At 42.9% G+C, this 9,497-nt stretch overlaps 1 non-coding gene across 1 annotated transcript; it reads left to right on the top strand.

Annotated features, from left to right (window-relative positions):
* The first annotated feature begins 1,557 nt into the window (after positions 1-1,557).
* trnaf-gaa (transfer RNA phenylalanine (anticodon GAA)) lies at positions 1,558-1,630 on the top strand. Its single transcript has one exon. It is a non-coding gene; the product is annotated as a tRNA-Phe (tRNA).
* Positions 1,631-9,497: the final 7,867 nt, after the last annotated feature.

Here is a 9,497-nt window from a genome sequence, read left to right as displayed (position 1 = left end):
GTGAACAATTATTTCCTGTTGTGTCTCTCTCAGATTTGTAAACTTCACTGTATTGGAGTGAGGTGACATCTACTGGCGGGAAGCAAGAACTGCAATCAAGCAGCAGAAACTCCGCAGTCTGTCAGGGTTAAAGAAACATTGCAATGTGAGGAGACAGCGAAGTGGTTTGATTGGGTAGATGGAGACATGATTCCACTTGTGGTGGTGTCTGAAGCAAAGGCCAGAAATACAAAATTGTCATTAATAAAAGAAATGAGGAATTCATGAAAAATGTAGCAACGTTGTGAATGGTTAGAATGTGGATAGAATAGAAAGTGAGATTGGATGGACAGAAGCAGTCTGAAAGGATGGCTGAAACAAAAGGTGAGTGCCCTGAAACGTTAACTGTGTTTCTCACAGCACAGATGCTGCCAGAGCTGCTGAACATTTCCAGCACTTTCTGTTTTTATTTCAGCATTTGCAGGATGTTGCTTTGATCTGAAAAAAAATGGATGATTGGCTGGGGGGTTCCAGTGAAATTCCACAGCAGCTAATAAAGCCTGACCTGTCAGTGGCTCGTTGGTCTAGGGGTATGATTCTCGCTTTGGGAGTATGGTTAATTAACATGCGAGAGATCCCGGGTTCAAGTCCTGGACGAGCCCTGGTCTGCTGGCATTTTTAGAATAAGGTTATCTATTGGTTTCAGCCTTGCAGAAGGTGGAATTGACTTCCATCCGGAGCTGGCTTGAGGACCAGACAACTGGATTCAAAGAGGTTGTCGACAAAATTGTAATTAACTAAATGGACAGATAGCCAAGTGGGAACATAAAGTTGTTGCTGCAATTGTGACCTGACTCCAAAAACAACAGGACTGGGTTCTGGACTGGAATGGAATGGCATTCGTCAGTGTTTCTGTTGTTTGGCTTGCATTGACTCATCGATTTTCTTGTTTTTCACTTTGTCGATGCCTTTGAATAATTGTGGATCCTTCTTCAGGGTGTCTTCTTTCACCAGGTAGTTCTGACCTCTGATGATGTTGATCGTAATCAGCTTCAATTCGCTGATAGTTCTGGAACTGAGCAGATTTCCTTTGCTTGAGTCTACACCATGGAACTCAGTCTGACATGTGGACCCATGGGAGGATTTAAATGCCATCCCTGTGTTGGAGTTGGATCCATCCAATAAGAGACCGAGTAGAAGTGACAGTTCTGTCAGTCGAATATGAGACTTTTAATGGCAGGGTTGTGAGTTTGAGTGCCATTCTGTTTTTCCCTTTTGTAAGGCTTCATAAGCAGAGAGTACAGGGAGTGTTTGAAATGAGCAAGTCTCGCTTTGATTCAGGACTCTTACCTCTCAGCAGCATCTCACTATGAAAGATTGAATTTGATCTCATTTCATTCTCAGCTCGGGGTCTGTGCGGCTCAGTGGCACTTCTGGCTGTCTCCCGCTTCACAATCCATCAGTACTGAGAAAGCAATGGGGAATATTACTCACATGTTGTGTTCTTTAATTTTTTGGAAAACTTGAATGTATGTATTTTCTTCCAAAACAAGGACACCAAGCCACTGTTAATGTAGGGCTGAAATAGCTCAGCTGGGAGAGCGTTAGACTGAAGATCTAAAGGTCCCTGGTTCAATCCCGGGTTTCAGCAATTTCGCTTCCTTATGCGTCCATTGCCTTGATTCTGATTTTCCGGTTGCACAATTTACTTTGAAATTATTTACCAAGCACCAGTGGATTGAATTTGAGAAACAACACAGAGTCATTTACAGCACAGAAGGTGGTCATTTGGCCGATCACGTCCATGCTGGCTCTCCCCGGAGCAATCTAGTCAGTTCCACTCACCACCTCGATCCCTTTCCTCCTGCAAGTTTCTTTCCTTCAAGTATCCATCTAATTTCCTTTTCAAATCATTGATTGTCTCTGCTTCCACCACACTCGTGGGCCAAGACATTATCACCCACAACATAAAAAATTCCACCTCATCAAGGATGGGAAATACTTACATCTTCTATATTTGCTTATTCTCTATTTCTATGAGAATAGACTGACAGTCAACATGAAAGGAAACCCAAAAATCTTCGAGCAGCATGTAAATGATAAGTGGGTAGTAAGAGGTTGAGTCGGGCATATTAGGGACAAAAAGGATAATATAAGCTTAGAGGTGCAGGGCAATGTTAATCTACTTAATGAGTACTTTGTATCAGTGATCACTAAGGAAGTGGAATTTGACAAAATATCAGTCGAAGTGAAGAGAGTAGAGTCAATGGAGAGGGTACAAATTGAGAGAGGGAGGTACTAAAAAGGCTGGCTGTGCTTAGGGTAGCTAAATCACCTGGTCTGGATGGCTGGCATCCCAGGTTGCGAAAGGAAATGCGGATGCAGATAATGGAAGAGTTTGCCATAATCTTCCAATCTTCCCTGGATACGGGGGAGGTGCCAGAGGATTAAACAGTGGCAAATGCGACGCCCTTATTCAAGAAAGGGTGTAAGGACAGTCCGGCTAACTACAGGCTAGTTAGATTAACAGCAGCCGTGGGTAAGGTTTTAGAAAGAATAATCAGGGTAAAAAATCAACAGTCACTTGGATAGGTTCGAGTTAATTGAGTAGAGTGAGCATGGATTTATAAATGGGAGTTCATGCTTGACTAATCTAACTGCATTTTTTGATGAACTAACAGAGCAGGTTGATGAAGGGAATGCAGTGGATGTTGTTTATATGGATTTTAAGGAAGCGTTTGACAAGGTACCACATAAAAAGGGGGTTTACAAAATTGAGGTTCGTGGTATAGGAGGGTCAGTGTCCAATTGGATAGAAAATTGGTTGAAGGACAGAAAACAGCGAGTCTTATGAAATGATTCTTTGTCAGACTGGAGGATAGTCGACAGTGGTGTTCCCCAAGGGTCAGTGCTAGAACCACTGCTTTTTTTGCTAAAGCTAAATGACTTGGATCTTGGAATATTGAGTAGAATCTCAAAATATCCCGATGACAACAAACTTGGAGGAGTGGCAAACAGTGAGGATGATATGAACTGCCTGCAACAGGACAATGATAGGCTAGCAGAATGGGCAGACAGGTGGCAGATGGAATTTAATAGTGACAAGTGTGAGGTGATGTATTTTGGCATAAGGAATAGGGAGAGGCAATATTTACTTAATGGCACAGTTCTAAAGAGTGTGCTGGAATAGAGGGACTTGGAGTTCATGTGCATCAATCTTTGAAGGTGGCAAGACATATGGCGAGAGTGGTTAGCAAAGCATATGGGATCTTGGGCTTTATAAATAGAGGCATTGAGTACAAAGCAGGGAAGTTATGCTGAACCATTATAAAGCTCTGGTTAGGCCCCAGTTGGAGATTTGCTTCCAGTTTTGCTTACCACACTTAAGAAAGAATGTGAGCGTCCTTGAGAGGATGCAGAGGTAATTCACCAGAATGGATCCAGGGATGGAGGATTTTAGTTACAAGGTTAGGTTGGAAAAGCTAGGGCTGTTCTGCCTGTGTCAAAGGAGAGTGAGGGGAGAATTGATGGATGTGTTTTCGGCTGTGACAGTTTTAAATAAGTTGGCAAGGAAACATTGTTCCCGTTAACTATTGGTACAAGGACTAGGGGACACAGATTAAAGGTTTTGGACAGGAGGTACAGGGGGAATGTGCGCAATAACTTTTTTACACTGATTGGTGATGATCTGTAACTCGCTGCCCACGAGGGCGTTGGAAATGGAGACAATCGAGGATTACAAAAGGAATTTGAATGGGCCCTTGAAGGAAATAATTTTACAGGGCTATGGGGATCGAGCAGACAAGTAATAACTCGTCTCCACTCCTGGTATTTCTAAATCCAACACATTCACTATCATGGGAACAATTCTTTCCTGTTGTTTCTCTCTCAGATTTGTAAACTTCACTGCATTGGAGTGAAGTGACATCTACTGGCAAGAAACAAGAACTGCCGTGATGAGATCAGCCATGATTGTATTGAATGGCTGAGCAGGCTCGAGTGGCTGACTTGCCAACTCCGGCTCCTCGTTCTTATGTTCATCGAATCATACAGCACAGAAGGAGGCCATTCGGCCCCATTGTGCCTCTGCTGACTCTCTAACAAAAATATGCAATTAGTCCAACCCCCTGCCTATTTCCCCATAATCCTGGTGAATTTCACTTTGAAATATTTGTCCAATTCCTTTATGAAAGTTATAATTGAATCTGTTTCCACCACCCTGTCAGACAATTCATTCCAAATCCGAATCAGTTACTGGGTAAAAAGATCTCTCCTCACCTCCCCTTGACATTTTTGGCCGATTATTTTAAATCTGTGTCCTCTGGTTACTGACCCCCAGGACAGTGGAAACAGTTTCTCCCTCTCTACCCGATGAAAATCCTTCATGATTCTGAACATCTCTATTAAATCTTCCCTTAACCTTCTCTACTCTGAGGAGAACAATCCCAGCTTCACCAGCCTGTCCAGAGAACTGACACCCCTCATCTCTGGTATCATTCTAGTAAATCTCCTCTGAACTGTCTCAGAAGCTTTGATGTCCTTTCTAAAGCCTGGTGCCCAGAACTGGACACATTACTCGAGCTGAGATCGAGCCAGCGACGCCCACATCCCACGAACGAATAATAAAACACTCCCTAACCAGTCCCCAATTCTTAAGCATTTATCGACGCTCCCTGCCCAGTCCCCAAATCTTATTCATTTAGAAACGCTCCCTGCCCAGTCTCCAACTCGTATTCAATTTTACAAACTCCCTGCACAGTCCCCAGTTCTTATCCATTTACAGACGCTTCCTGACCAGTCCCCAATTCTTATCCATTTACAGACGCTCCCTGACCAGTACCCAAATTTTATTCATTTCGAGACACTCCCTGCCCAGTCCCTAATTCTTACCCATCTACAGACGCTCCCTGACCAGTACCCAAATCTTATTCATTTAGAGACGCTCCCTGACCAGTACCCAAATTTTATTCATTTAGAGACGCTCCCTGCCCAGTCCCCAATTCTTATCCATTTACAGACGCTCCCTGACCAGTACCCAAATTTTATTCATTTAGAGACGCTCCCTGCCCAGTCCCCAATTCTTATCCATTTCTCGACGCCGTTTCGGGAAGCCTCACTGGGAAAAGCCTCACCACCGCCATCTGCAGGGATACAGATGGGATTGTTCATGTTATTGTGGCCCTGAGGCCCTGCTCCAGCTGTGTGAGCCAACAAAGTCTTCTGGCACTTTGTGAATATTCCGCTCCAACTCCGAACCCGCAGCTCCAGCTGCTGACAGAGCTGTCTCTACTGCGCCTGCGCGCCCCGCTCCTGTCACAGATCGGGCGGATTCTAGGCCGCTGAGCATTCTGGGTACCACACCTGTCATTAATGCTATTCTTTCAGCTGAAAGATTTTATTACGTACATTTCATGACCTGGAATCGTCGTGAGTGTTTTCTTTTGCACCTGTCAATGCCTGGGAGGATAGAGTCAGCTTCACTTTGTAGCCATGAGTTTCTGGTGTGAGAAAGTGATGTTTAACTCAGTATATTTCAGTTTTTGGTCTGTGACTGTGGGTATTATTCAGTACCTGTTTGTTTCTGCTATTGCTCTGTGAGTTTCACCACATATCTTTCAACAACTTGTATGTGAGCATCAGCTTTTGTCGAGATCTATCAGTTTCTGAGAAGTGAGAAAGGGTTTGATTCTATCCCTATCAGTTTCTGTTACATGCATGTGTCTTGAATCTGCACCTCCTCTGAGTGTGTCTTCGTCTCTGTACTTGTAGGTGAGTATGTGTTTTGCTTTGTATCTCTCAGTCTTTGAAGTGTGAGCCTGGGTGTGTACCTAATTTCCTTTGTACCTTGCAGTTGGGATATGAAAGAAAGAATTTTACACGTTACCTGCCAACTGCTGCAACGTGACTGTGGGTTTCACACTGTATCTGTCAATTTCTTGTCTGGTAATGCGAAGTTTACAGTGTACCTGTCACTTTCTAGTCCAGGACTGATTGGTTTTACTCTGTCCCTAGCATTCGCTGGTATGTTAGTGTGGGGTTTACATTGTACCTGTCAGTTTCTTGTATGTGAGTGTTGATTTCACTCTGAAAAGAATCATAGATCATAGAATAGTTACAGAACAAAAGGAAGCCATTCAGCTCATTGTACTTGTGCTGCTTCTCTGCACGAGCAACTCAGCTCATGCCACAGACTCATGTATTCCATGAAAACATGCAATTTTTTTCACTTCAGATAATTATTTTATACCATTTTGAAAACCATGGTTGAATCAGCCTCCATCACACTCTCAAACAGTGCATATCAGATCTTAACCACTCGCTGTGCAAAATAAGTTTTTCCTCATGTTGCCTTTGGTTCTTTTGCCATTCACCTTAAATTGGTGTCCTCTGGTTACAGAGCCGTGAATAATATTCCCCATTGCTTTCTCAGCACTGATGGATTGTGAAGCAGGAGACAGCCAGAAGTCCCACTGAGCCGCACTGACCCCGAGCTGGGAATGAAATGAGATGAAGTTCAATCTTTCACAGCGAGATGCTGCAGAGAGATGAGTCCTGAATCAAAGTGAGACTTTCTCATACTTTTGCTGAATTTCATTTCAAACACTCCTTGTACTCTCTGCTAATGAAGCCTTAAAAAAGGGAAAAACAAAATGGCACTCAAACTCACCACCCTGAAAATAAAAGTTTAATGTTTGACTGACTGAACTGTCACTTCTACTCGCTCTCTTATTGGATGGATGCAACTGTATTCTTCAATGCAGGGGTGGCATTCAAATCCTCCCATGGGTCCACATGTCAGACTGAGTTCCATGTTGTAGACTCAAGCAAAGGCAATCTGTTCAGTTCCAAAACTATCAGCGAATTGAAGCTCATTACGATCATCATCATCAAAGGTCAGAACTACCTGGTGAAAGAAGACACTCTGAAGAAGGATCCACAATTATTCAAAGGCATCGACAAAGTGAAAAACAAGAAAATCGATGAGTCAATGCAAGCCAAACAACAGAAACACTGAAGAATTCCATTCCATTCCAGTCCAGAACCCAGTCCTGTTGTTTTTGGAGTCAGGTCACAATTACTGCAACAACTTTATATTCCCACTTGGCTATCTGTACATTTAGTTAATCAAGCTCTTTGACTCCAGCTCTCTGGTCCTCAAGCAGGCTCCATATGGAAATCAATTCCGCATTCTGCAAGGCTGAAACCAATCAATGACCTTACACTAAAAATGCCAAAGAAGAAGGGCTTTTCTAGGATTTGAACCCAGGATCTCTCACACATTAATTAATCACTCACCCTAAGCAAGAATCAACATGCCACTGATATCAGAACTTCCTTTTAGCTCCTGTGGAATTTCACTGGCAGCCAAAGCCGATCATCCATTTTTTTTTCAGAGCAAAGCATCATCTTGCAAATTCTGAAATAAAAACAGAAAGTGTTGGAAATGTTCAGAAACTCTGGCAGCATCTGTGGAGAGAGAAACAGAGTTAACCTTTCAGGGCGTTTACCTTTTGTTTGAGCCATCCTTTCACACTGCTTCTGTCCACCCAATCTCACTTTCTATTCTGTCTAGGTTCCACCCACTCACTACCTAAATACATTTATCATGAATTCCTCATATCTTTTAATAGTGACAATTTTATATTTCTGGCCTTTGCTTTGGACTCCACCACAAGTGGAATCATGTCTCCATCAACCCAATCAAACCCATTCACTATTTCCTCACATTGCAATGTTTCTTTCACCCTGACAGACGATGGAATTTCTGCTGCTTGATTGCAGTTCTTGCTTCCTGCCAGTAGATGTCACCTCACTCCAGTACAGTGAAGGTTACAAATCTGAGAGCACACAAGAAGTAATTGTTCACGTGACAGTGAACAGGTCCCTCTATTCCTGCACACTCTTTCGAACTGTGCCATTAAGTATATATTGCCTCTCCCTATTCCTTCTGCTAAAATGCATCACCTCACACTAGTCACTATTAAAATCCATCTGCACCTGTCTGCCCATTCTGCTAGCCTATCACTGTCTTGTTGCAGGTGGTTCATTTCATCCTCACTGTTTGCCACTTCTCCAAGTTTGGTGTTATCGGCATATTTTGAGATTCTACTCTATATTCCAAGATCCAAGTCATTTATCTGTCGCAAGTAAAAAGCAGTGGTTCCAGCAGTGACCCTTGGGGAACAGCACTGTCGACAACCTTCCAGTCTGAGAATGAACCATTTATTGCGACTTGCTGTTTTCTGTCCTTAAGCCAATTTTCTATCCAATTGGACACTGACCCTCCTATTCCATGAACCTCAATGTTGTTAATCACCCTTTTATGTGTCGCTTCTTAAAATCCACATAAACAACATCCACTGCATGCCCTTCATAAACCTTCTCTGTTAGTTCATCAAAAAATGCAGTTAGATTAGTCAAGCATGAACTCCCATTTATAAATCCATGCTCACTCTCCTTAATTAACTCGAACCTCTCCAAGTGACTGTTGATTTTTTCCCTGATTGTTCTTTCTAAAACCTTACCCAGTTAATCTAACTGGCCTGTAGTTAGCCGGACTGTGATTACACCCTTTCTTGAATAAGGGTGTCACATTTGCCACTGTTTAATCCTCTGACACCTTCCCCGTATCCAGGGAAGATTGGAAGATTATAGAAAGCCTTTCTGTTATCTGCATCCACATTTCCTTTCGCAATCTGGGATGAAAGCCATACGGACCAGGTAATTTATCTTCCTGAAGCATAACCAGCCTTTTCAGTACCTCCCTCTCTCAATTTGTACCCTCTCCATTGCCTCTACACTCTCCACTTCTACTGATATTTTGTGAAATTCCACTTCCTTAGTGATCATTGATACAAGGTACTCATTAACTAGATTAACATTGCCCTGCAGCTCTAAGTATATATTACCCTCTGTCCCTAATGGGGCCCACTTCACCGCTTACTACCTGCTTATTATTTAAAGACTGCTCAAAGATTTTTGGGTTCCCTTTCATGTTGACTGCCATTCTATTCTCGTAGAGATAGAGAATAAGCTAAATATAGAAGATATAAATATTTCCCATCCTTGGGTGAGGTGGAATTTTTTTATGCCGTGAGTGGTAATGACCTGACCCACGAGTGTGGTGGAAGTAGAGACAATCAATGATTTGAAATGGAAATTGGATGGATACCTGAAGCAAAGGAACTTGCAGGAGGAAAGGGATCGAGCAGGTGAGTGGAACTGAGTAGCTGGCTCCGATAATTGCTGCAGTCACTTCGATCCCCCTTAATTTTGTACAAGGTGACAATGTTTGTATCACGCATGTTTTGAGCCCTTGTTGAGCTGGACTATGGTGGGCTCACTGTCCAGTTCCTCCATGACAGGGAAGTCTGGAATGGCACTGAGAGCTACTTGAATGACAATGTTCTCCGTTATGTAGAGTTCAAGGTAATGCTCCACTCACCTTTCCATCTGCTTGTTAGGTTCAGTGATGATCACCCCTGTCTTTGTCTTCAAAAGGTGCTGATTTAGTTACT

Source organism: Heterodontus francisci, unplaced genomic scaffold (genome assembly GCF_036365525.1).
Source record: "Heterodontus francisci isolate sHetFra1 unplaced genomic scaffold, sHetFra1.hap1 HAP1_SCAFFOLD_58, whole genome shotgun sequence".
NCBI lineage: Eukaryota > Metazoa > Chordata > Chondrichthyes > Heterodontiformes > Heterodontidae > Heterodontus > Heterodontus francisci.
Note: the sequence above shows the minus strand (reverse complement) of the source record. Positions and strands in the feature narration are given on the sequence as shown.